Genomic DNA, 23100 nt, shown 5'->3' on the forward strand with positions numbered 1-23100 from the left:
TTGCTGCCGAGGTCATCTCTCCGACATCAAAGGATTGCTTCTCGACATCTCGTGATCATCTTCGTCATCTTCGATGACATCTAAGGATTGTGGTCTCCCTCGATAGCTATTCTTCACCTTCCAATGATTACTTCGACACTCCTTTGCCCCAAGGATTGTGATTTACTCCCTTCACTGTGTAGATTTCCCACAGGTGCTACCGCTTGAGTGAGATAGGACAGAGTAGTCATCTTTTGAGCTTTGGCTCCGTTGTATCACCTTTTTTTCTCATAGTACTATTCAGTGTATCATCATCGCGTTCTTGTGTTCCCGAGTCTCTCTTTTCTCTCAATGTTTGCTATACACACACTGTCATGGGGACGTGAAATTTTGAGATGCTTTAATCTTGCTAGTAACATTTGATTAAGTTATTAATCAAATGTGCAAGATTGTTTAGCACATGCGATGCACATAGCAGTTATTTTATGGGAACGGGCCAAGGACCCCAAGAATGCAGTGGGTGTTAAAGGCAAAAGTTGTGTTAAGTTATGCCAACTAGGTTTTGGTGGTCAGTCGGTGCCAAATTAGACCCTAGGACAATTGTTTGGCCATTAAGTGTCAGTGGTGACACTAGGAACTAGCATTAATTAATTAATTAATGCTAGTCTAAGGGTCAACAGAGGTTGGGAACCACTCCAAGTTGCAAATGGCTTAGCCAATTTCATTATAGATAGGCATGTTTAATTTTGGGCAGGGTCAAAAGGGTTGAAATTAATTTTCAGAATTAATTAATTCTGAAAAATTAATTTAATGGTTGAAAATGCATTAGGAATGCTGCCATTTGGCAAAACTTTCCCATGCAACTAGGGAGAAGGTTGTTGGAGGGTGGTGGAAGCTGAATTGCAGCCATTCTGAGCTTGGTGGAGGGAGAGGAGGTGATCAGATTTGGCATCTGAGAGGTGACGACGACTGATCGCGCGTCGCGATAGGACAGGGGGCAGCAGGTTTTCTCTTCCGCCTCAAGAGAGGCGGCGGTAGGAGAGGAGGGCTCACCAGCTGGGCTAGTGTTTTACCCCCCTTTTGAAGCTGTTGGTGCCATCAGATTTGCCATCGGAGCTACGAATCAAAAGATACATTTCAGCTGATTTTCTCTCTCTCTACAACATTCTCTCAACTCCTCCAGTCTATGCTCAAGCATTCTTAGTAATTCTCAGCCATTGGTAGTAGAGTACAGCCAAATTTGGTGGACAGCAGAGAGTTTACTGCTGTAAACCCTAAATTACAGCAGTAATTAGGGTTTAGCAGCTACCTTGGGACCCGTGCCATTAGTCAAAGGCATTGTACATTGAAATCAGCACTGGAAATTTGTGGAATTGTGAGGATTTCAGATGCGAGCCCATCTATTGTGAATTTGGGGCAGCATTTGACTAGTTGGGGTTCCATTAGAGCAAGTCTTGGGTGAATTTGCCTGAATGCTTTGCTGATTATTGGAACAGCAAGGGGCTTTTGAATCAGCCAAGGAGATCGTGAAATCTTGGTTTGTAATTTATCCATTAGCAATTGAAATTAAAGAAATACTGAAAGGGGTGCCAGTTTTGGGGCCAACAGGGTGTCCACTATCCAAGTTTATGAAGGTAAAGTGAGCATTTCAGTTTATGTTCATTTGCTAGTTGTTGTAATTAAGTGCTTAATCAGGTTAAACCACCCTATCCGAGAAGGAAGGCTGGTTTCATGGTTCCATTGCCGGGACAATCACTCAATCTCTTGATTTGGTGAGCCCAAGGCACCTGATTGCAAGCCAAAGCTTTGTGCTAGTGCCGATTTTTGTGCTCAGTTGAGAAATTACGGCAACATGTCTTCATACAGTGAGATGGAATCAAGCAGTGACGATGCCTCTCAGTATGGACATTCTCATGGGAATGAAGGAAATGCAATGCCTAATCTTGGACAAGGCTCTCATGACGGACAACAAGCTGAAAATGTTGCTGTTGGGCAAGATGTAGTGCCTTCAAGCCGTCATGAGGTAGATGACCAGCAAAGTGAAGAGGAATTTGATGACCAGTTCAAGAATCGGATGAGGACAGCAGCTGTCACAACTCTATAGAAACAGAATTTGTATCCTTTTTCATTAATTTGTCTATATAATGATTTATAGGGCTGTCACAAATCTATAGAAACAGAATTTGTATCCTTTTTCATTAATTTGTCTATATAATGATTTATTAAATTTATTTCCTTTGCACTAATTAGATATAAAGAAAAGTGCATTGGAGCTGGCCATTGATGAGTGGTCATAGGTTATGATGGACCCACGCGGTGGGTTAGAGAAAAGACAGTTCACACTTCCATCTATATGGCCGATTGGGCGCCTGTGACTAGAACTCACGCATATCAGGGTTAGACTCGCACACAGAAAAGATTGATGCCTTGAAGTGTGGGCTAGATCCACCAGAACAGACAGTTACAATCAACAAGATGGCATGATCATGAAATGCTTGTATAATGTGCATGTGTGGGTTGAAAGCTTGAAATGCACATTTCTTTGCATAGGAAAGTCACATGAAGATTCTGATACCGTTTTTGCGATGTACACGGAAAAAGCTTTCATATGACACCCATATTGGGGGGGTCCCTAAATTTTAGGAGATCCCTAAATTTTAGGAGCCTCGAATTAGCCTAAAAATGCTAGTCCTAAAAAATAGGGATGTCATTCTAAAAATAGTAAATTCTGTACTCTGACTGTGCTTACTAAATTTGGTTGTTTCTATTCTTGACAGTATTCAGCCCAAAAAGGAAGGCCATAGAGAAGAGACAAGTGTCAAGACACTTGTCACACAAGTTTCCAAGTGTCCCACCACTTGTCACATCTCATGACATGTGGCTAGACACTTGTCTTGTGCTACTCCACTTTCCCCTTTTGTACCAGCTCTTCCCTCTCTTATAAGTAAGAGCTCGTTTTTCTTCATTCAGCATCATTTTTCTTTGCTGTAAACTCATGTACAACACCCCCAGATAGCCAGAAACTGGCCCCATCCATCCCCATCATCATTTCCCACTTCTCCATTATCAAATTCCTCCATATTCCCTCTTCTATCACTGCTGTTTTACAGGACAGCAAGCTTGTAAATTCATTACAGCACCTCCTTCTCAAGCTCTTTCTTCCATTTTAGCAACAAGAAGCAAGCCCTATCCATATACTACTATTCAACGATGGAGAAATGCTGATTTCCTCTCTTTCTTCTCTCATACTGTAAAGAAATCAGTTCTTATCATTGCATAATAGATAATGCATGTGTGTTTGTACATCTTTGCATGATCTTGTGAGAGTGAGAATTACTTCTCCTCACTCTCAGGTTGATTGTAACTGAGCTCTTCTCTATGGGACTTGGGTTGAGTAGAAATACATTCCTTCCGGGGGGGGGGGGGGTTTGTCCATCTTTAACCCTCAATCTTGTCTCCATTACTTTTACATTTTCATGGCTGTAATTTTGTGAGTAATTTTTATTTTCAGCTTTAAGTATTCATTCTCTTTTATATTAAATCTCAAAAACAAGCGAATATCATAATTGTTAAGCATACTACGTTGTTCGGGCCGTTTACAGCAGCAAATCTCTTCGTTGAATTGGCAAAGGATCCTCAGTTCACCCGATTTTTGAATGCTCCGAAGAAGGACAGCAAGGGCAAGAAGAAGAAGTCAACTTCTACTCCTTCGGGACAGCAAGATGCACCAAAGGTAGTGCCAAATCCTTCACTTGAAGCTCCTAAAGAGGCCAATGAAGCGAAACAGTTGGTACCTATGGGGCAAGGAATGCAAATGCAAGGCCATTATGGAAGTGCCAATCCAATGGATTTTGGACAGCCGGGCATGCTTGCTATGATGGGGCAGCCAGGATACTTTGGTGGTAGCACGATTTTTCATGCAATGGTTGGCCAAGGGCTGCATACGGGAATGCATGGCACAACTCCCTATGGTATGCAGCAGCCAATGCATGGTGTGCAAGTCCCATTGTTTTCGGGGTATGGTTGGAAATGTGCAAAACCCTATGTATGGTAGCATTGGCTTGATGCTTGGGGCACAAAGTGGAATGTTTGGCAATGCGTCTGCACCCCTGAATGCTTATGGGGCTCAAGGAATGATTGCTGGTCATCCAAATGCTTCATTTGGGCTTGGTCATGATGTAAATACAGCAAATGCACCCTTTTTGCAGCAGCCAGTGTATGACAACTTGACTCCCAAAGGGGAAGAAAAAGACTATGATGAGGGTGGAAAAGCAGTGAAGTTTGAGTCCTTCAGTGGTGCACAAGATAGGCTGAAGCTTTGACCTTCATTCAGCAGTTTGATGCAGCCTATTCAGGGGGAAACTTCACCTAATCCTCTAAGATTCGAAAGTCAGCCACTTTCTTGAAGGGGAATGCATTGTAGTGGTGGTCCACGCTCTTGATGCAAGGTAGAGCACCGTCAACATGGGTACAATTCAAGCAAATGTTTGCATCGAATTGGTTGACTAGTACCTTTGAGGTGGACATCATGACAGCTTGGAACAAGCTTGATGCAAAGGAATGCAAGAATTTAGAGCAATACAATAAGAAGTTTTGGGATGCATTGCTGCCCGTCACTTCTTATCGTGCCGTACCCCTTCATGAGCAAGTGGAAAAATATGTATGTGGGATGCCCAAAGGAATCATGGATTTTTGCATAAAATCCACCGTGTCTAGCATGTCTCAGCTCATAGAGATTGCTGCTACAGCCGATGCTTTGCTGCGTGGAAAGGATCAAGAGAGCGGGGAGAAGCCGAATAAAAAGTTGTTTAAGGCTGAGAAAAGGAGCATATTTGAAAACCAGCCTGAAAAGAGGCCAAAACAGCAAAGAAAGGGCTCGAAAACATTGGCACAACGTAGGGAATTGATGGCTGCAAATAAATGCTTTATTTGTGAACAAGAGGGTCATATTGCAAAGAACTGTCCCAATAGGCAGCAAGCTGCAAAATCAGAAAATCAGGGAGATCCTAAGGTGTAATAAAGCAAATTTAATCTAGGCTTAGGAGCTAGACACATTAATTAGGGTTAGCTATAAATAGTGGAGTATGGCCAAATGTGGGACCCTTTTGTTCATTTTTGAAATACAACTCCTTGTGGAGCTCTTGAGGTCACATCCTCCCACCATTCATGGAGGTACATATCCATGTCCACCCTACTTGGAGGTGAGTATCCTTGTCCACCATTGTAGAAGGTGAGTATTCTACAGCAGCTTATCATCACTTGATTCTTAGCATACTATCTATTTCCCCATTTGTACATCTCATATGGAACATGGATCTTGGCTATGGCAGTAGCATTTCTTGTTATTGTCAGCATTAGATGTTAGATCTTGTGTATTTTCTTGTATGAGATGTCAGCTTAATTACATTGGTATCAGAGCCTTGCTTTGATCTAAGGCAGGCTTTAATTCCATCATTTTCATGATAATGATCTGGTTGGGGAGGTCATTTTCATGGAAGATTTGGTTACAAACATCATTTCTGTGTAAGTGGAGTTGAAGACATAGTCACATGGTTTGGTTCTACTTGACAGTGACTAGTCAGGTTACTGTACTACTTCAAACCGTGTTGAAGATGGTGGATCTTGGTAATATCCAGTGGGCAATGGCGGGCTCCATCCAATTTTAACAGGTCGTGGCTCAATTTTAGCTCAAAAATGAAGAGAGATGGACAAAATGCGGGTAACTTGAGTTGAGGTTGAGTTTGGTGGGGGTTACTTTTGAGAGGGAAGGGTTTGCTTTTCAGACACAGTCTTTCTCTCTCCCGTTTCAAGCTTCCTTCATACTCCATAGCCAATATCTTGCTTAAATCTTCCAACCATGGCTCTTCCAACGACAATGGACTCCATAACTTGGTTCTTGACCTCTTGAGCAACCTAGAGAATAGAGATTTGGCTCTATTAGCCTTCCTATTACTCTCTTCATCATGTTCAGGACAGCAGCATGAAATGTGCCTGTTCTGAGATGTGCCATATCCTTGTTCATAGATGAGCTCTATTGTTCAAATGGACCATGTTTGGTGAAGTAGGAGAGGTCAAGGGAGCAAATCCGACCATGAAGAAGTGCAAGCGCGGAAATGGAATCAGATTCACAGCAAGCTTTCGTAGATCTGAGTTAAGCTGACCAGGGAAGCGCAAACAACAAGTCACGCCACTCATAGTAGCTGATATGAGATGATTCAGGTCACCGAAGGTAGGTGTCACTAGTTTCAAAGTTCTGAAGCATATGGCGCCGGACTGGCCAAAGACCAAGTTATCAGGGCGGAAGCTATAGCAGAGGCTTGTGAAAGAGCAGCAGAAGCCAGGGAAAGATTCGCTGGCTGCTGTTGAGAGAATCAGCTATAGCAGAGGCTTGTGAAAGAGCAGCAGAAGCCAGGGAAAGATCTGCTGGCTGCTGTTGAGAGAATCACAGCCAGGCACCAAGAATGATATCGGCGCTGCCTTTCTTGATGGTCGATGGCAGGGTGGAATACAGTCTCCACCACTGCTGCTTCTTCCTGCACTGCACTATGAAATATTTTCTCCTCCGTCCAGACTTTTACAGTCTAGTACTTTGAAGCCCCTCAAAGATTCCTTGTTTGGATGCGTTTCTCACTCGGCAGGGCTTCCATTTTGGTCAAACAGCAGAGCTGCAAGTGAGGCCCTGAGCGGGTACAGCTGGCCATCATTCTTCATAATCCTGTGATGAAAAGCAGAATCGCCATTAGCTTTAGCTACGCCATTGTGAGTGGCACTTCCTTTGAAGAGCTAGACTTAGACTGAACAGGTGCTGGAGAGACTTGCACTTTTACTGGGGACTGGGGAGGTGGAGCCATAATGGGAGGTTGAAACAAAAGCGATTTCTCCTCTTGTGGACTTGGGGACATGGCACCACCTGTCCACTGAAGAGATTCAGCAGGTGGCAACCCATGGGCTTGCTGGTTCACAGAACCAGGATCCTGTGAAGGGACCTCAACTTGTGGCACATGAGGATGCTGGCCAGAATTCTCTTTCCCTAGCTCAAGAGTCTCAGCATCTGAGTGATAGCTGACATCTTTCCTCATGCTGTCATGTTAATTTTCTTCATCCTCATTCAGATAAGCAGTCTCCCATGGACGAGCAGCCATCCACCGCTCCAGCCAACTCCAACCCCAATGAGATTCATCATGATCGCCATCACCTACCCTTTCTTGGAGATTGGGAACAGATCATGAATTGTGCCTGCAAGCATTGATTACATTAGGAAAAGCTGAGCATGTTATGCACGAAGAAGATGTTTCAGAGAATTATGGGTAGCAGAGGGTAATGTGTACTAAGATGTGAGGGTAGATCTCTTGAGACGGTCAAGGCCTTGCTGAAATGGTGGTATCACAATGAAGATATGCTCAACATAAGAACTCAGAGTATACTGCATGGTTTGCTATAGCTTCAAAAATGACCATTAGAGTCTACATGTTTTGGAGCTGATCCTCATCTTTGGGAAGACTAGCAAGCTGCTAAGCAATAGTTGATTGATTAAGTTCAGTTTCCCTAAACAGGTTATTAAGTATTGAAACCTGGTTTCTATTGTGGTTTATCATCAAATCACAAGGACCAGAACCTGGTTCATCATTCAGATTTAGCATAACCAAAGAAGACACAGAGCAAGGGGGATTCCAGAATTTTGACAGTCTCAGTACCTACACTTGCATTGAACCAGGGCATGAGATCTTGGCTCAATCTGGTATCAGCTTGCTGCAATGGTCTAAGGTAGAAACAGTTCTACCAAATCTAGTGATGAAACCCTCATTTTTAACTACAGGTAGATCCACATTTGTTGGAGTCAGTTTACAGAAGCTTCCAGAATACTCCTGCACTTGAAGGTCAGCATGCAAGTAGAATGATTATGCTGATGGGAGATGTGTTTCTAAACTTGAGGAGGTTCAGAGAGTGAATCCAAGGAGACCAAAGACGCTTTGGTGGCTGGGGAATGTCTATTCATGTTAGGGCCTATTAATGCTTTGGCAATATAAGGCTGAGCAGTTGCACTCAAGGGTCATATTATAGGAGCATCAACCTTCCTGAAGTCGAGCGGGCTCAAGTATTTGTTGATGGTAGCAATAGCTTTGGAAGGCTTGAGTGGCATTCTCTTACAATTGGAAGCAGTCTTGATGCTTATTTTGGCGGGATCTTTGCGGTAACAACCATCTTATGACAACAGGACATAAACAGGGTGCAGTCCAAATAGGGACAAAGCTGGAAAATTTGCTACATAAATTAGTAGCATCATTCTAACGACAAACGGACAATTGAGCTTGATACTGGACATCACAAGCTTGGATTGGAGCTAACAAATGCTTCATTTGGATACATATTTCTCAAGTTAGAGCCTATTTTGTTCCAACAGTTCACTAGTAGTTCACTGTGGACAGTTCTGGAAATTCTTAAATAGAGAGGGATATTGCTACTCCTAAATTCAAACCAGGATTTCTACTTGATACTAGACATTTTAAGCTTCGAGTCAAGCTATCATACACTTTATTTGAACTCATATTTTTCAAGATAGGGCTGATTTTGTACCAATAGGTCACTATGGACAGCATGTATAACCGGGGGTACAGATATGTAAGTGTGAGACCTATGCTCAGTCAAAGGCAACAACCTAATCATCGGCATTCCTATAGACATCAAGTGCATGAAGGGCATTGTTCTTATGATGATAGATCTCATAGGTATTCTCCTTATGGTCAGCAAGAGTATGCAGGGAATTACCATATGGGGAAGCATTCATATGATCATAATCATGGTTATTTTCATGAGACTGATGGGCAGCATCAACCCTATGCAAATGAGGAAAATATGGGAGTTAGTACCACCAATGACGAAGTGCAATGGTCAAAGAATCCTCATGTCATAGATCATGGGAATGAAATAAACATCTCACGTGATTCTAACGAGTTCCAACAAATGTCTAAGCAACTTGGCAACATGAATGATGGTTTACTTCAGCTTACCCACTCCATGGATGATAAATTAAACAAGATGTTTTCTCGTATGGAGCAACAAAGTAGTAGATTGGATACCAAGTTTGATCAGCTGATCACTATACTCAGCAATTTGGGAGATAGATTCCAAAGTAAACCACCACCCCATGTTGAAGAAATGCCACTTACTCATGGGAATGTGAGATCTACTACAGCTCATCAACATATACCATTGACTTATGAACATGGAGGTCCTTCTAGAGTCAATGAAACCGCTCAGCCACGTGCTAATTCATGGAGTAGAGGCAGTCCTAAATTTCCTATCTCAAGAGAACATGGACAGCAAGGTCATTCACTGCATGAAGATGAAGATGAAGCTGAAGACAAAGCTGAAGATGAAGATGAAGATGAAGATGAAGATGAAGAGCAAGAGGATACACATGACAAAGTTGATCAAGAGTACATTAGTGTACAACAAGAAGAGCAAACTCAAGGTTTACATATATTTCATGATGATGTTGAAGAGGATTATGTTGATCATATATGTCATGAAGATATTGAGGCATCACATGAAGATATTGAGGAAACACATGATGGGTTCTATCAGCCCATTGATAACTTTGGTATGCTACAGCCAATAGAAGAAGATGTTGATTGGAATGCATATGGAGATGTACATGAGAAAAATGTTTGGGATGCATATACTTTTGATGAGAGTATCAATGAAGACATGCCTTATGATGATGATGAGATATCTTTTCCCTATGATCCGGGTAGTCATGATGGAGATGATTCTCTCTTTCCTTTTGACCCGGGTGGTTTGACATTTATGGTTCATGACAATCCTACTTCTCTTGATGGTTATTATCTCGGTATTCCATATGACCCGGGTGGTCCTATACTAAGAGAAAGTCATTTGCAGCAAGGCATCCTGCATACAAAACTTAATGATACTTTGTTCTCATGGTTTCTTCATGGTTTATATGGGAGAAAGGCTGAAGAAGATGGATTTTCCTGCAGAATACAGCTTGCTGTATTAAATTCCTGTCATGGAATTAAATGATTTATCTTTGTAAAAATCATGGATTTTTGCTTGGAGAGGGCAGCTACATCATATACTTCAATATGACATATCATTTGTCCAATTTGGATGTGTCTACCGAAAGTTATGCCTATTTTACTATGGCAGCCCGGTTATGCCAGCATGCAGGAAATTCACTATAGATTTCTTGTGGAGCTTCATCGATCATGGGATCTTTTCAGCCACATATGCTTTGATCTACTATTTCATCCATTGTATTCTTTCCCATTTTCTCAAGCTTTGAGGACAAAGCTTCTTTAGGCCGGGATGGCTTGTAATAAAGCAAATTTAACCTAGGCTTAGGAGCTAGACACATTAATTAGGGTTAGCTATAAATAGTGGAGTATGGCCATATGTGGGAACCTTTTGTTCATTTTTGAAATACAACTCCTTGTGGAGCTCTTGAGGTCACATCCTCCCACCATTCATGGAGGTGCATATGTCCACCCTACTTGGAGGTGAGTATCCTTATCCACCATTGTAGAAGGTGAGTATTCTACAGCAGCTTATCATCACTTGATTCTCAGCATACCATCTATTTTCCCATTTGTACATCTCATATGGAATATGGATCTTGGCTATGGCAGTAGCATTTCTTGTTATTGTCAGCATTAGATGTTAGATCTTGTGTATTTTCTTGTATGAGATGTCAGCTTTATTACATAAGGGTAAAAGGTCCAAAACATCAGTGGGATTGGTGCCTGATGTTGTTAGTGATCAGCCCAATGATGATGCTACTGAGTTGTGCAAAGCATGGGGCAAAATTAGGGATCAGCATGCATTGATCTTCTTTGATAATGGTGCACGAGCCAACTTCATCTCTACTGACATGGCAGCCCGTCTAGGCATCAAAGAGGATGAGATGGGAGCCATGGGGGAAGTTGGAATGGCATATAAGGGTCATGGAGAACCTGCCACACCACTCATTGGAAAGCTTCGGTTGCACATACAGGGATATGTGGACAACGAAGAGTTTTACATTGCTCCACTTGAGGGTTGTGATGTGTTGCTTGGTATGCTATGGTGCCACCGTATGCATGCAGTGATTGATTCATATGCAAAAGAGATTACTATTCAATATAAGGGAAAGACACTCACACTTGATGTAAAGTTAAAAGGGGAATCTGTCCCTGTTGTATCTATAGCTGCTATTTCTAAAGTAATGAAAAATCATCTTTCAGCGTATTTAGTTTTTGCTAAGGATAAGGATGATAGTAAGAATGTTGGGAATATGTCTAAATTAGAGAAGGATTGCATGTCATTTCTGAAAATGTATGCTGATTGCTTCTCTCAGTCACTTCTAGGGCAGCTACCACCTGAAAGACCCAAAGATCATGGCATAGATCTTATCCGTGAAAGTAGCCCTCCTAATGAATCACCCTATAGAGTCAGTGCAGCCCAACAGGAGGAGATTATGAGTCAGGTAAATGAGCTGTTAGAAAAAGGGCTGATCCAATCCAATTCATCTTCTTTCTGTTCTCCAGTGCTTTTGGTGTAGAAAAAGGATGGTTCATGGCGAATGTGCACTGACTATCGTGCTTTGAACAAGATCACGACAAAGAACCGCTTTTCGATCGCTCGGATCGATGATGTTATGGATAGATTGCAGGGGGCAACAATATTCAGCTGTATAGATTTGAAAAGTGGGTATCATCAGATACGCATTAGACCAGAGGATATGCCCAAGACAACTTTTAGGACATCTTTTGGGTTATATGAATTTCTTATCATGCCTTTTGGACTTACGAATGCTCCTCCCACTTTTAATCGGATGATGGATCGCATCTTTCGGACATAGAGCATTTGTGGGTACTTTCTTTGATGACATGATTGTCTATTCAAAGAATGAGATGGAGCATAGAAAGCACTTGGACATTGTTTTCAACGAGCTATGTAAGCATAGGCTGGTTATCAATGACAAGAAGAGTGAATTCTTTTTGTATGAAATTCACTTCTTGGGACATATTGTATTGGCTGGTGGTATTCGTATGGACCCTGCTAAGGTTGAAGCAATACGTTCATAGCCAGCTTTGAATAATGTTCATGAGATCCACAGCTTCTTGGGTTTATGTTCTTATTATAGAAAGTATGTACGTGGGTTTGCTGAAATTGCATCTCCATTGCATGCTTTGCAAAAGAAAGATGTTCCATTTAGATGGAGAGCAGTGGAAATTTCAGCATTTGAAAAGTTGAAGGAAAAGATGACTTCAGATCTTGTGCTTGTGTTGCCTGATCTAAGGAAGTCATTTGTGGTTCAGTGTGATACATGTGGTAATAGCATTGGGGCTGTCCTTATGCAAGATGGCCGAGTTGTGGCTTATGAGAGCCGAATTCTCCACAGTGCAGAGAGAAATTTATAGGTTTATGAGAAAGAGCTCTTGGCTGTAATTCATGCACTGTCTACGTGGAAACATTATTTGTTAGGGGCTGATTTTACAGTGCAGATAGACCATCAGACTTTGAGGTACTTTCTGACGCAAACAAAGTTATCAGAGAAGCATATGAGATGGGTAAATTTTCTCTCTATGTTTTATTTTCAGATTGTACACATTGATGGTAAAAAAATGTTGTGGTTGATGCACTGTCACGTAAGCCACAAATTTCAGCCGTCACTATGGTTTATCACATTGAGTTGAATGCCATGAAAGAGCAATATGCTACTGATTCGGACTTTGCTAATGTTTATGATCAGCTTTGCAATGGCCAAAGGCATGAGCATTTTATGCTAATATATGGATTTCTGTTGGTGCATGGACAACTATGTGTCACAAAGCAGTTGAGGCCTAGAGTGATCATTGAAAGTCACGTTCCTCCGTATGCAGGACACAGAGGTATCGATGCCACAGTCAAGGCAGTGGAGCATTTCTTTTATTGGCAACATTTGAGGCATGATGTAGAGCAGTATGTTAGGGCATGCATCATATGTCAGAAGGTAAAGCATGATAGGCAAAAGATGTCGGGCTTGTTGTAACCCTTGCTTATACCAAATAGGCCTTGGCAGAGCATTGCTATGGACTTTATCTTTGAGCTTCCTAGGACACCTACATGGAATGATGGAATATTGACTATTATTTGCAGGTTTAGCAAACAAGCCCATTTCATCCCGGTGAGGAAGAAAATAAAAGCTGATCATTTTGCACGATTATTTATGCAGCACATTTTTAAGTATCATGGTATGCCTGAGTCGATCATCAGTGATCAAGACCCTCGGATGACGAGTCTATTTTGGAAGGGGTTGTTTGAGAATATGGGTACCACGTTGAATTCTCATCATTCTTCTATCCGTAGACAGATAGATGGTCAGTCTGAGGAAGCAAATTCCACAGTGTTGGATCTTTTGAGGTGTTATGTTTCAGGCCACAAGACATAGTGGGAGCAGTATTTGGCATTGGTTGAGTTTGTATACAATAATACGGTGCATAGTTTCATTGGCAAGTCTCCATTTGAGGTGGTTGAGGGTGGCAAGAAGGTTCCACCTATTTTGCACACTAAGGATAAGATTTTTGAGACTGATCGCTTTGTGGAAAGCTTGGATGCAGCCTATGCAAAGATAAAGTATGCACTTCAGAGATCACAGGACAAGCAAAAGCAGGCAGCTGATCGCCATAGACGTGCTTTGCAGTTTGCAGAGGGCGATTATGTATTGTTGAGTTTCGAAAAGTCAAGGCTGAAAAAGATGAAGGGAAGAGAGAGGTTGTATCCGAAGTTAAGCATGAGATACTATGGGCCCTTTCAAGTGTTGGAAAAGATCAGTGATGTTGCATATCAGCTGAAATTACCTCCACATTGGCGGATACACAATGCCTTTCATGTTAGTTTGTTGAGACCTTTTCGTGGTGATGTGCCAGAAGATGTATCTGTTGAAATTCAGCCAGAGGTTGAGGAACTAGATGAGATCTTGGTACCCGAGTAGATTTTGGCACATAAGGAAAGAAAGGTCAGATGTAAAGTTTCCAGAAGATATTTGGTGAAGTTTCAAAACTATTCACCAATGGATGCAAAATGGATGGAAGAGGATGACTTGGCAGACCATCCTTAGTTGTTGCAACTTTATCTCGATGCCTTTCAGTTAGAGCCGACTTTGGATCGGGCTTACACAGGTTCAGCAGAGCGGGTTTCCGAAGCATTGCCTGATGCTCAGGGGGGAGGTAGCACTTCCACTCCACCGGCTATGGACAGCTCTCGTATGTAGTGGATCTCGGATGTATTTAGCATGCATCCAAGGTACTGTGCTGACAGTATGTCTGCCATGAGGTCACTACTCGGTGTTCTAGTCACTGTAAGATACATGTATATGAGTATGGTTGTCACTGCTGCTCTGAGACTATACTTATGCATGAGTTTTTGGACCAGTTTGGCATGAGTTTTTGCCTCAGTTTTGAGATCAATTTCTAATTAGTTTCAGCTCAGTTTTTGATCAGTTTGAGAACCGTTTATGATCACTTTGGGTTCAGTTTTGCATCAGCTTTTGCATCAGTTTCTGATAAGTTTTTTTACCATCAGCTTGTGATCAATTTGGAGTCACATTTGCAGCCATTTGTGATCAGTTCTAATATCAGTCCATAATCAGTTTATGATCAGGTCATGCTCAGTTTTTAATGGTTTACAACTGACTCCATGGACAGTGTAACGTGTCCACTAGAATCATCTAGGACACGTCTTGGCAGTCCATCGGAAAGGATGTCTAGAAAACTCCGCCCGGCACTCCCATGGAATGTTACGGGTTTTGCAATCTAGGTCTTCCCGCGTCTGCCACGTAGCGGAAGTATCCTGGCCGTTTCCCACTTAGGATCGACTGGAATTAGGGTTTTCCTGTTTGGCCATTAGCTAACAACAACTAGCGTCAGACCCGATCGAACTACTTTACGCAGAAATGCCAGGTCTGAAGCGGATTCACGCTGCACTTGGTTCAAAGAGAATGGGAAACGAGAGGGATGCAAGGCTCAACCTCTCTGCCATAAGGCATAGTCCCATTCCGTTCCCCTAAAACAGCGTAAATCGGGTAAGACGTAACTCTAGGTTATTGCTCTCGTTATTCGCTTTGATAATGATGATCATCCCGCTGTTCTTCGAGATTTTTGAGAAAAGTTCCCGGCTAACCGGGACCACCCAACCGTAGGACTGACCCATGGTCCATCCTCCGCACTTTCCTCGGTTTGTTTTAGTTATGTAATTATCTAACACATTAATTTGACATATAACAAACAGCTTCTTTAATTAACCCTGTTAAGCACTGGTTCCTTCACGTAATCTTATCACGTGACATAGAAAAACAATATCAAACAACTTCTTTATTATCATTTCGTCATTTTATCTTTGAAATACAAGGAGTTCCGCCCGTAGGCTTGTCCATAATCTGCCCGAAGGCTTATCGAGTAATCCGCTAGGGATCACTATACCAAGCTTCTGCCCGTAGACTAGTATGCGGGCCTCGAGATCCAATCCTGAGTCACGTTAGCCTCTTGTGCAGGACTCGGAAGGCGAGGGATTTACGGCCAGAGCCCCCCCTGGCACCCAAGCGTCCTCCTGCTCCAAGTAGAGCTCAACGAAAAGACCTCTCGCGGCGGGTTCGGTCCACGTTCCCGGCGCGGTCAATAACCCCCTTGGTTAGGGTCAGGCAGGCAGTCGGGGGTAACTGAAGCTGCCTCTCCCTTCAGGCCTTCAACTTGAAGCATTTAGATATCTTTTCATCCTTTAGTTCCTTGAGCAAACAATGCAAACAGTGCTTTCTAAACTATTACAAGCACAATCAATTTCTAGTGGTCGTTTATTTGGCCAACTGTTAAGGAGTGAATCCTTCTCTCCGAATGCCTCCAGCATTCGATCTGGGATCAATTTCGACTTGGCAAGAACCTCAAGGGTTTGTTCGTTCACCCTTTTTGTCCTTGAGTTAGGGCTATACCCTGTTAACCCAACTTAACCAATACCTTAGGTTTTATTACTAGTAAATCCTGGCGGCCATGTCGCTTTAATTTATTGATTGATCATTTGCGTCCAAGCAAATACCTAACTTCCCTTAACTTGGCAAATTTTCCCAATGAGGGTGATGTAACAGGATGACTACTCATCCCCTTGCAAGTTAAACTTGCACAAGAACCTGCCAACCTCATTCCAAGGAATGGCAAAACTTTCTTGTGATCAAACCACAAGGCTATGCGACGTTGCAACTTGTTGCACAAGTGTCGCCTCCATTCCAAGGGATCATTTCACCCCTAGAATGGTGTTTTCTGGTCAAAGAATTATGATTAGACTCGAAGTAGGGTTTAGAGTGTCTTCTTACTCACCCCAATCCTAATTGCACTAGACCGACAACGTTCGGTCCTAGGGATTCCAACTCAATCCAAGTTCTAGCATTAGGTCGAATGATCCTTAGGGTAGAAACCCTAGATCATTATTTGCGTGCGTGTCCCATTGACTCAACTTTCCGGGAAGGTGGGTAGGACCTTTGGGTTTGAGGACTTCGACTTGGCGTCCAAGTACGATACTTGGCTGCATTTCTAACGTGCCAAGCCCTAGCTAGTACTTTGGGGTTTTTATTGAATCGGCTAGTTATGCCTATACGAAACCCTAACAGTCATGATACCACAAATGACTTGGGTAAGTTGACCTACTTGTCTTATGACAAGGACAATTCTTTCCTAGAGATGATAAACTTGATCTAAAGTAGAAAAATAGTTGCAAAATGTTACAATACATGTAAACATGTAATTCATTATTTCTACGCACCATAAGATCCGCAATAGCCCTATCCCTTTTTTGCTAAAGTCAAAAGGGCATGATAATTTGAAGAATAACTTACATAGGGCCTACTAGGATTTACATCAAGGAATAACACCTACAACCTTTTGTCTAAGTATTTGCATTTCATGCTTTTATAAGCCATGCAATCATTCCTAAATGCAACTTGATGAAATGAAATTTGCGAAAGTATAAGTGCGACCTTGGATACAACAACATTGTGAATGAAGTTCATGCAATACTAAGGCAAGTGTCGATTTAATCTATTTGCAAGCATCTTTTCCCATGCAACTTATATAAGATCGGGGTTCTTTTTCATGCCGTGCAACAGAAATTAACACTTTCCTCATGCGAATCCTAACGAAGGGAGTTATTGCAAAAATACTCCTTTCCTTCATGACCAATACACTTAACAATTTCCTCTTTAATCCTAGGCAATATGTGGCTTTCCTTTGAAAATGCATGACAAGACAATTTACTATTAAGGTCATAAGATGGATGGACAAATAGCGTTTATATTGAAAATACCAATTTTTCCCAATTGCATTTAACTAGGCTAGGTGAATTTGAACATGCACGGGTGCTTCTTAATCCGTGGAATCGTCATGCTTAATGCATTACTTTAGTATGAAATCACAATAGAAAAAAAACCCTGGTCTGTGGGTTCGGGGAGATGTCCACGTGAATGCTAGGAGAAGAACCTCCCGCAGGCGCGCCTTGCGACTTCTTGGGAGCCATCGTTAGCGTGCTTACGGACTTCCGGTTTGCCTTTACCCTTACGCGATCGATGAGTCTTCTCTAACCGTTGCGGGCAGCTTCAAGATCTTTCCCCTTTTCCTTCGTACGCCCGAGATCCTTTCCAAAGTGCGGATCCTTGAGAGTACCGGCTTGCGGGTTTTTGGGCTTATGGAAGGCCCGGTTTTAAACCCGGAAAGGCCGCGTAGGACCAAGGCTTATGGCCTTATCCTTAGAAGCTTCTTAAAGAAGCTTCTACTTAAAGAAGCTTCTAGGAAGCTTCTGAGACCAGCAACGACGTCGTGGGAGGCCCAATGATTGGGAAGGAAAAGGCGTCGAGGACAAGGGGAAGGGCTTGATGGCGATGGTGAGGATAGGCGGCGGCCTGGTGGTCTCCAGCAAGGCGGTGGCATCCTTCTTCTCTCCCAGCGTCGACAGCACTCCACCCTCCAACGCGGCGATGGCAACAGCCGTCTGTCCTTCCCTCCCCTCTTCAACACCTTAGCGGGTGTTTATATAGGCATGGGGGGGGGAGAGAAGGCCTCCACCACGTGGCCCTCTGCATGGGTTCCCCCCCTCCCCATGCAGCCCACGTCTCCACCAAGTCCATCCCCCCACACTCCCTCTCCTCCAGCCGTGCATCGGCTGGGGAAAAGGGGTAAAAAAAATTTGCCTTGATAATATTCAATTTGCCCCTCCCAAGAGGGTGTTTTCGTGCGATTTGTGGGTTTGAATCCTCAGTTTTGCTTTGCCAATGCGGAGGTCCCGATTTCTCGCGTGCAGGTCACAGATTACACTGCCGGAAATTCCAATATGAAAGATAACCTTTGCGCGAGGTTTACGCTGTGTGCGGGAAATCAATATTCACGGGTGGGAATATTACAGACAGCCGCATGTAAACGAATGTCATTGACAGTTTCAGCCATGATTTATGCTGAGAATATGCTTTACTGTGGTTTTGAAGTCAGAATAGTTGAGAAACATGAGTTATGGATGCATCCAATGGTTTCTAGCAACAGTTTTGGACTGTTTTTCAGTTTTCTGTTATGTTTTGTTGGCTGGAAATTTTCAATAAGTTTTGCGCATATGCAACGTTTCGACAACAGTGGCCAATGTTGTGGCGACTGTCATGCCAAATTGAAATTCCAATGCAATATACTTTTGCTTTGGCCCAATGCAGTGCAATCGAGGATGATTGCAAGGTTTTCAAGGGAGAGGTCTATCACAAGGATGGGAAATTTTGAGATGCTTTAATCTTGCTAGTAACATTTGATTAAGTTATTAGTCAAATGTACAAGGTTGTTTAGCACATGTGATGCACATGGCAGTTATTTCATGGGAACGGGCCAAGGACCCCAAGGATGCAGTGGGTGTTAAAGGCAAAAGTTGTGTTAAGTTATACCAACTGGGTTTTGGTGGTCAATTGGTACCAAGTTAGACCCTAGGACAATTGTTTGGCCATTAAGTGTCAGTGGTGACACTAGGGACTAGCATTAATTAATTAATTAATGCTAGTCTACCACTCCAAGTTGCAAATGGCCTAGCCAATTTCATTACAGATGGACATGCTTAATTTTGGGCAAGGTCAAAAGGGTTGAAATTAATTTTCAGAATTAATTAATTCTGAAAAATTAATTTAATGGAAAATGCATTAGGAAGGCTGCCATTTGGCAAAACTTTCCCATGCAACTAGGGAGAAGGCTGTTGGAGGGTGGTGGAAGCTGAATTGCAGCCATTCTGAGCTTGGTGGAGGGAGAGGAGGTGATCAGATTTGGCATTTGAGAGGCGACGGCGATGACTGATCGCGCGCCACGACAGGACAAGGGGCAGCAGGTTTTCTCTTCCGCCTCAAGAGAGGCAGCGGTAGGAGAGGAGGGCTCGCCAGCTAGGTTGGTGTTTTACCCCACTTTTGAAGCTGTTGGTGCCATCAGATTTGTCATTAGAGCTACGAATCAAAAGATACATTTCAGCTGATTTTCTCTCTCTCTATAGCATTCTTTCATCTCCTCCAGTCTATGCTCAAGCATTCTCAGTAATTCTCAGCCATTGGTAGTAGAGTACAGCCAAATTTGGTGGACAGCAGAGAGTTTACTGCTGTAAACCCTAAATTACAGCAGTAATTAGGGTTTAGCAGCCACCTTGGGACCCGTGCCATTAGTCAAAAGCATTGTACATTGAAATCAGCACCGGAAATTCGTGGAATTGTGAGGATTTCAGATGCGAGCCCATCTATTGTGAATTTGGGGCAGCATTTGACCAGTTGGGGTTCCATTAGAGCAAGTCCTGGGTGAAAATCAAGGGGCAATTCGCCCGAATGCTTTGTTGATTATTGGAACAGCAAGGGGCTTTTGAATCAGCCAAGAAGATCGTGAAATCTCGGTTTGTAATTTATCCATCAGCAATTGAAATTAAAGAAATACTGAATGGGGCACCAGTTTTGGGGCCACCAGGGTGTCCACTGTCCAAGTTTATGAAGGTAAAGTGAGCATTTCAGTTTATGTTCATTTGCTAATTGCTGTAATTAAGTGCTTAATCAGGTTAAACCACCCTATCCGAGAAGGAAGGTTGGTTTCACACACTGTCTTTTTCCTTGCAAACCCTACCGTCTCTTTGGTCTCCTAGTCATTTTTAGACATGGTATGAGAGCCTTCATCTATTAGTAATTTTTGATAGCAACTTCATTCTCGGTAGATTCTTCCCTACTACTCCTAGAAATTTGGTGAGGTGAGTGAAGTAGGCATCCTCGTTCTCATATCCTAGTGCCTCCATCCACCTCTGCCTCCACCTCTACCTCCACCTCCACCTATGGTATCGTATGGAGCTATGTTTGTTTTGGTATCTTTGTAGTAATCGGTACCCATTGGACATCAGCAACCCATTTTTGTCTATCCATCACTACCCCCTCCTCTTTCTTATCCATCAGCACTACCACCATCTTATCCCATCTATCCATCTTTCCAGACACCTCATGGTTCTAGTTTCTCATTCCCCAAGCATGCTTTTAATAGCAAGACTCGTTTCAACGGATCAAACTACACCACTTGGTCAAATTTGATGAGGCATGTCTTAGACTCTTAGAACCTATGGGATTTAGTATAGGGATTGGAACCCCAACTCGATTCCGCATTTGTTCCATATGAGATCGTCTGCTCATGGAAGGCTCGTATTGCCTCTGCTATTGTTGGAGCTTATGCAAGGCTTATTGCTTGAGTTTCACTATCAACTTCAGCATTTCGACTTAGCATCTGAGCATTGGGCACATTTGATTGACTGCTATGCGGGTCGAGATTGGACCGTTGCATCAAATTGGATCATAAGCTTCAAAATTTCAAAATCACAGACAAGGATGACTTGAAAGTCAAGTTGGTTGAGTATCTGTGACTCGTTGAGTTTTAACCACTAGGATAAGTGCTTTGACGATCAGGTTATCATGTTTCTTAACAAGCCATGTCGTGAGGGGAAGGGGGGTTGAGTGGAGCGAGGTTTTGGAGAGGGGGTTGTTGGGTGGAGTGGGGTTTTGGAAGGGGAGAGGGTGGGGTGCCATGTCGTGGGGGGGTTTGGGTGGAATGGGTTTTTATGGGTAGGAGGAGGGAGTGTATAATCTCATGTCGTGGGGAAGTTGGGTGGAGTGGGGTTTTTTGAGGGGGGGGGTTTTTATGTGCCATGTGGGAGAGTTGGGTTGGGTAGAGCAAGGTTTTGGAGGGGGGGTGTGCCATGTCATGGGAGGGTTGGGTGGAGTGGGGTTTTTTGAGGGAGGGGAGAGAGACGGTAGGGGGAGTGTGCCATGTTGTGGGGGAGTTGGATGGAGCGGGCTTTTTTGGGGGGTTTATCTGCCGAGGGCAAGGGCAAATAAAGCTCAAATTAAAATAAAAAATCTAAATAAGGCTAGTGAATCCCAAGGAACCAATCAATCCATACTTAAACAGGGATGGCAGAGTGTACCTAAAACAAATAGGTATTGTCAATATTGTCAAAAGGTTGGCCATTATGACGACAAGTATTGATCTAAGGCAAAATGCACACGACCAAAATCCAAGAATCTGACCCCCGTATCCTAGTCGGTGGGTAACCCTCAATAGGGGAAGCAAGGTGGTGGCAACCCCTAGTAGGGGCAGTGATGAGGCTAGACCCACACTGCCATTGGTCAGTTATCACAGTTAATGAACTACTCAACTCCAGAGGTTTTGTTTGACTAGTTTGTAGAGGCTCACATTGTCTCCTTACAGACATTGGATGTGAGTTTCGTTCATATCTGCGAGTTGCCTCCTGATGAGGTGTCTGCAAAGATCCACTCGTCATAGTAGAGCATTTTAACACTTGTTTGGCTTGTGGAGAGTGGAGCTACCCATCACATGAGTTCTAGAGCATACATTTTCGTTTCCCGAGCCCTTGCATTGGGAGTGTTCACATAGAAAACAACTTCTTGGTCAAGATTCAGGCCTAAGGTCGTGTCAGTTTTCCCACTGACAAGGGTTTAGATCTCGCTTCGTTGGATGATAGGAAAGCTCACCTCTCTAGCTCATCTCTTGATCTTTGTGGGCTATTCTTTTGAAGCAAAAGTCTATCCTTTGTTTGATTCACAGATAAACAAGGTGATCGTTAGGAGGGATATTGTCTTTCATAAGAGAAACATACTACAGTCCTTTGTGCTAGACTCTTCATTCTCACCTCCGCTCACATCATTTGAGATCGTGCCTACTGAGCCAGATCTACTATCTGCTCCTGATATTCTAGTAAATACTCTAGCTTCTAGGCCTCCTCAGCAAGAACCATTACCATATTGGTATCAGCAGACCATGTGGGACTCAAGGATCCCTCTATCGGATTTTTCTCTGGAGCTCTGAACCCGAGGAAATCACGGGATATCAAAGGCAAAAGTTGCTATAAGTTATGTTGCATAGGTACTTGGTGGTATTTGGTGCCAGTTGTTGGCCTAGGTCATTCGTTTGGCCACAAGTGTTAGTTGGTGACCCTAAAGAAGTGGCGTTTAATGATACCTAGCGTCAATCTGATGGTCAAAGATGGCGTAGACACACGCCAGAATGAAAGTTGCCTAGCCAATTTAGTTATTGGTCAATCAAATTATTTTTTTGGGCACCGAAATAATTTTTAGATTAATTTTCAGTATTTGAAGACTGCCACTTGTAAAAAATGCCCATGCAAGATTTAAAAACGTCTTTAGAGGTTGGATAGAGGCATTTTGATGCATTCAGCTTGCAAGAGAGAGAGGAAGGAGATGCTGTTGGTATGATCTGCAGACATTGGAGGACCATTTGAGGCAGCCAGAGATAGGAGAAGACCAATCAACAACAAGAGACAACATCCATAGGTTGTTGAGACAAGGCAGCAGTAGTAAATGACTGATTTTCTTCTAGTCTTTGCTAAGAAAGTCTGGATTTTCTCTCTCCTCAGCATTCTCTCTCATCTCCCAATCTTTCTATAGCCTTGCATCAAAGATTACAGCATTGAGATTACCATAGGCTGAGAAATTTCAGATTTCTTTGTTGTAAACCCTAACTTGCGGTAGAAAGTAGGGTTTAGTAGCAGCCTCGAGAAGTGTGCAAGAAATTAGAATCTCCAAGACTTGGA

General features: G+C 42.9%; 1 protein-coding gene across 5 annotated transcripts in view; it reads left to right on the forward strand.

Annotated features, from left to right (window-relative positions):
- LOC148033575 (plant/protein) overlaps positions 1-23100 on the forward strand; it is a 77572-nt gene that overhangs the window by 15931 nt on the left and 38541 nt on the right. The gene's annotated exons all lie outside the window — the stretch shown is intronic.

The sequence above is a fragment of the Lygodium microphyllum genome, chromosome 7, assembly GCF_053477565.2.
Source record: "Lygodium microphyllum isolate KBCC chromosome 7, Lygodium_microphyllum_v1.1.10, whole genome shotgun sequence".
Classification (NCBI taxonomy): domain Eukaryota; kingdom Viridiplantae; phylum Streptophyta; class Polypodiopsida; order Schizaeales; family Lygodiaceae; genus Lygodium; species Lygodium microphyllum.